This window comes from Macaca thibetana, chromosome 12 (assembly GCF_024542745.1).
Source record: "Macaca thibetana thibetana isolate TM-01 chromosome 12, ASM2454274v1, whole genome shotgun sequence".
Classification (NCBI taxonomy): domain Eukaryota; kingdom Metazoa; phylum Chordata; class Mammalia; order Primates; family Cercopithecidae; genus Macaca; species Macaca thibetana.
In genome coordinates this window covers 85,486,304-85,492,303 of record NC_065589.1, presented here as the reverse complement: position 1 = coordinate 85,492,303, position 6,000 = coordinate 85,486,304, and positions in this window count along the sequence as shown.

Here is a 6,000-nt window from a genome sequence, read left to right as displayed (position 1 = left end):
GTAGGTAAAATTAATCTTCGAGTCTCAGCAGTTTGTTTCAGCAACTGGACATGTGGACAATTCTTGGGGTAGCTGTTATGTGCCCCTAGTCATTTTCCCCCTTGCCCCTTGAATCTGATTTAGTTCGCTATGACAATAATAAATCAATGTGTGTAGTTAACTTTCACAGTAAGCGAACTATTAGGTGAAGGTTTTGTACTAGAGCTTGGATCTAAAAAGATATATCCCATTCCTTCCAGTCCAGATAGTAGCATGGTAAATGTAACATGGAAGAGAGCAAGGATAAATGTCACAGTTCACAGGAGAGAACAGTGCTTCTGAAGGTGGCAGAATAATTGTAGCAAACTTCTAGAATTTTCAAACTATGGACTACAAGTTTGTCATTAGGACCTCAAAGGCTCCCAGGGTGAGGTGGCAGTAGGGGAAGGGATGGGTAGTTGGACCGGCTTTGTACCACCCCCAAACCCACTTCCCTACCCTCACTTCCACCCACCTCCAACCAGATTAAAACAATGCCATTTTAACCTGTAGTATTTGTGTACACCTCTAGATACTACATAGAGTTCCAAAAGGGGATCCGCAAGTAAGCAAACAATCCACCCACCAATAATCATAACAACAACAAAACAAATTTTTAAAAAACAGTTTAAAAATCACTGTTCTAAAATTCAAAGGCCTTTCTTCACTGTTGAGGAAACCATTCCTGGAGAGGAGGAATGACCAAACTAAGTTGTAGGCTGGTCAGTGAGGGAACTGGAATTTGAATTCCATCTAGCCTCTAAAGCCTAACACTTTTGACTAAAAGATGAGGCTTATTTTGAGCCTGAAAGAGAAGGATGCATTAAATAAAGGGATGAACTCCCTTAGTCATTCTTAGGTAAAAAGAGTCACCCAACCAGCAAAGCCATCCAGAGCAGAGGTGAGGGGCAAAGTTGCTTGCATGAACTTAACCAGCTACAGATTAAGGTTATGTTTTAAACCACATTTATTGGCAATGAATTGAGCACTTGGACAGAGTGGTGAACCAGAGAGATGTGACAACTCTCTGTGTTCATGGAGCTTACATTCTGGTAAAAGATATAGATATGTCACTGTCATTTGAGAAATGTTACACTGGAGAAGTACAATGTTCCACAAGGCAGTTATTAAATTCTATGCTTAGCACCACCTCCCAGATTATTCTTTCAGCCAGGTCTAATTAACTATTTAAACAACTAGTTGTCCCAGTTGCATAAAGTCCAGCCTGGCTCTCTTTAGGCCTTTCCCCCACCCTCAACGCAGAATGTCATCCAGGATCTCAAGTTGCATTTACTTGTCATGTCTACTCAGTCTTCTGCAATCTGGGACAGTTTCTTAGTCTTATCTTTTCTTTTTCATGACCTTGACACTTTTGAAGAGTATGGTCAGCTGTTTTATAGAATATTCTTCAATCTGTTTGTCTAATATTTCCTCATGATTAAGTAAAACTCATGTATTTTGGGCAAGAATATCCCCAAAATGATGCCATACTCTTCTCAGTGCATCATATCAGGAGTCCCTGTTGTCAATGTGTCATATTTTAATGATGTTAACTTTGATCGCTTAGTTAAGTTAGTCTCCCAAGTTTCTCCATAATAAAGATACTATTTTCCCTTGTAATTAGCTAGTGAAGATAGTCTGAAACTGTGTAAGTATCTTATTTCTAATTATATTTTTGCACACTAGTTTTAACATCAATTGAATTGTCCTTAAAACAATTATTACTGTGCCATTAACCAAATGGCGACTTTATATTTCCACCACTTCTATATTTACTCTTTGGAATTCTACTGTAAGGAAGACATGTCCTTTCTCCCTCATTTATTTATTTATTTGTTTGGTTTCATCAGTATGAATTAGTAGATATTTATTTTATTCAATGGATTATAATTCATTTATTTTTTGGCCCATATTGTCCAAGTTTTCACCTCCAAGAGCTCCTTTAGGTTGGCTTCCAGTCCTTTCAATTTGCTCCCATCATTTTTGAGCATTCACATTCTGGCATCACAAGATGATTCAAGGCTAAGCACAGTGGCTCGGGCCTGTAATGACAGCACTTTGGGAGGCTGAGGGAGAAGAATCACTCGAGCCCAGGAGTTCGAGACCAACCTGGGCAACAAAGTGAGACCCAGTCTCTAAAAAAAACAAAAAAAAAAACAAAAAATAGCCGGTGCACTTGTAGTCCTAGCTACTTGGCCTACTCAGGAGGCTGAGGCAGGAGAATTCCTTGAGGCCAAGAGGTCAAGGTTACAGTAAGCAGTGATGGCACCACTGCACTGCAGCCTAGGCAACAGAGTGAGACTCTTTCAAAAATAGATAGATAGATAGATAGATAGATAGATAGATAGATAGATAGATAGATACATAGATACATAGATAGATAGATAGAGGCATATCTTTTACTTTCTGCATCCCAGCCCTCAAATTAGCCATTTAACTGAAAAATGGTACTTAGAATTCAAGTTCTGGGTACCAGGATGCTCATGGCTGCTGGGGTGTCATTGCCTCCAGTCCTAAGTGAACAGAGTTAAGGAATATATGCATATACAGTCAGCCCTCTGTATCTGCAGATTTCAACCTCACATAGAAAATAATTCAAAGAAAATAAAAATTAAAACAATATAGTTCAACAATTATTTCATAGCATTTACATTATATTAGGCATTGTAATATCTAGAGATGATTTAAAGTACACAAGATGTGCATAGGTTATGTGCAAACACTATGCCATTTTATAAAAGGGACTTGAGCATCTGTGGGGTGCCCTGGAACCAGTTCCCCATGGATACCTAGGGACAACCGTATATACACAAAAATACATGCACATCTATGACTATTCCTGTAACTATCTCCTCTCTCTCTCACTCTCTCTCTGTGAGAGAGAGAGAGAGTGTGTGTGTGTGTGTACTCAGAACCAGTCTATACAGAAACAGTAGTTCAAACTGATACATGTGAGTCTAATCCATAGGGATCATTCTCACCTTCCCTCTTTCCTCATCTGTAACTCTTTTGTCTGATAGGGAGAAACTGGCTCTCATTATTCACCATTTTTTTACTTATTTGTTCAGTCTTAGAATACATATAGTTTTAGAATTACTAGCACATTGTCCTGTGAAAAATGAATTCCCTGAGAAGGGTACAATATTTTTGTGCAGTTTTTTGTCTTTGCCCTTATAGAATATATTTAAAAGACTGTTTTTCAGTATTACTTAGATTCACTCTTTTTTATCCCATTTATTATGGTGGTATTAATTTTTGGTATAGTTATATACATTGGTTACTGTTTGTGCTCTATTTTGGTTCCCCACACGTCCTGGTTAACATTAATTAGTTTTTTTAAATATCTGAAACACTACTTGGTTCAAGAAATTAGAAACATCCCAGAAGATGTATTTGCAGAAATGTCCCGCCTCATTCCTTCTAACCATTCCCATTCCCCTATTCTTTCCACCCCATTCCCACTGATCTCTGTAAATAACCAATAACAGTAGTTTCTACTTTTACCTTCCATACTTCTTTTTGTGCAGATGAGAAATTATATGTTTATTTTGTTATATCTCCTTCTTTCTCATCTGATGGTACCATACTACAGATATATGTGCACTTTACTTTTTTCACTTAAAAGCGTATCCTGGGCCAGGCGTGGTGGCTCACACCTGTAATCTTCCCAGCACTTTAGGAGGTCAAGGTGGGTGGATCACGAGGTCAAGAGATCAAGACCATCCTGGCCAACATGGTGAAACCCCATTTCTACTAAAAATAATTTTTAAAAAAATCAGCTGGACTTGGTGGCGTGCACCTGTAGTCCCTGCTACTCGGGAGGCTGAGGCAGGAGAATCGCTTGAACCTGGGAGGCGGAGGCTGCAGTCAGCCAAGATCACGCCACTGCACTCCAGCCTGGCAACAGAGACTCCATCTAAAAAGATGAAAAAAAAAAAAAAGGATATACTGGATACCAGTATAATATCAGTCCAGAGATTCTTCACTCATTTTTACAACACCATAATACTCTCGATTGTGCGGATGCACCATAGTTTATTCAACCATTCACCCTAAGTATGGGCATTCTGGTGTTTTCCCACAATTTGCATTTACAAACAGTGCTTCAGTGAATAATAGTGTGCACATGTATTTATTTGTATTGCTGGAGCTGTGCTTTCAGAATAACTTCCTAGAAATAGGATTAATGGGTCAAAAGGCAAATGCATGTATGATTTTGTTAGTTATTGCTAAATTTTTCTAGGGACTTTTAATAGCTGTTAATGTCCAAGCTGCACCCCCAGAGATTGCAACATAATTGGCCAAAGATGGAGGCTGGGCATTAGTATTATTTTTAAAGTTTGTACCCCTTTGTTGAGATGTAATTTACATACTATAAATTCACTCTAAGCGTAAGATTCAATAACTTTAAAGTAAATTTATACAACTGTTCAAGCATTACCAGTATTGGTATCTTTTCAAAACTCTCCATGTGATTCTAATGAGAGTTGAGAGTATAAGGCAACTAAACAAGGTCATTATTGCTGATGCTTTTCACTACCATATTGTGGTGTTGTCCTGCAACTTGAAGGCACAGGGCTTTTCCTACGCTATAGCGCCCTGCCGTTTTAAATCCAGTGGAACCTATTTCACATTAAACCAGGCTTCTCTTTAAGTATATTGTCTTATTCATGTCAGTGGGTCCCTTCTGTCCCAGCAACCAGGTGAGCATAATCTTAGAAAAAAAGAAGTCAACATACATTTTTGAATAGGAGGTTGTCTTTTGAGTGGCTCCCTTAAGAAGGACTCATACTATTTCGTATATAAAGGGGCTGACACAGACCCACTCTGGGAAATGCTAGGAATGATTTCCTCAGGCAGGTGACATTTGAACTGAGTTTTAACTGGTGACTATGACTTAACCTGTTGAAACACAGTGGGTAAAGGAGAGAGAGCACATTCCAGACAAAGCAAGCAGTACAGGCAATGACCCTGCAGTGGGGCTGGTGTGCCTGGTGCACATAGAGCTTATGGTGCGATATGTTGCTTGGTAAGACCAGAAAGGTAGACCTAAGGCCAGATCATCCGAGCTCTTTTAGGCCTAAAGGATTTTGGTCTTAATTTTAAAAGCACTGGAAACCCACTGAAAAAATTTAAGTGCTAGACTAGAGAAGATGTGAGCTTGTGTAACATGGTCAGATTTATTGAGAAAAGTTCACTGGGGCTGCAGCATACACACACACACACACATAAGACTGGAAAAAGTGGCTAGTGGAAGACCAGTTAGAGAACAAATGCGCTGAAGCACAGAAACATGATTTTTTTTTAATCCTATTGGCGACCAGAGTGGTGCTAATATTGAGAGAAGTGATAGACTGACAGGACTTAATGATTGGTTGAGACTCTGGGGGCTGAGAGAGAAATGTATCAAGGATGACTCAGGTTAACAGACTACACCTCCCACTTCTCCTTGCAGTCATCCCAGGTCCTCTCCTCTTTACTCCTCCTCATTCTTTTGGAGCTTTTAGCTTCCTGCTCTCTGTCATTCTCTCTATCCTGCCATGATTCTTGATGATTTCAATATATATGCAGATACTCCTTCCATTATCACAGTTGCTTAGTTCCTTGATTTCCTCTTACAATCATTTTGTATTCTATGTTATCTTAGCCACTGATTCCCACAGACATACCCTTGAGCTTTCACTACCATTAACTGAAATCCCTCCATAATTTCATTTGCAAACACCCATTCTAGTATCCCAATTCAAACAATCCCTTGACCCTATCAGGATCTATATCCCGTTGATTCTACCACAATTGCACTGCCCCTCATCTCATCATAGCCTCATTTTCATTACTAGACAGCTTAAATTACAAAATCAATCATTGCAATCACTTTCATATATTATCAACTCACTCAGACCTCTCTTAATTTGTACAATCCCTTGGCCAGCCACCATTATTACAATTAAATGGTGCCCTTTAGAGTGGTATAAAAACAAG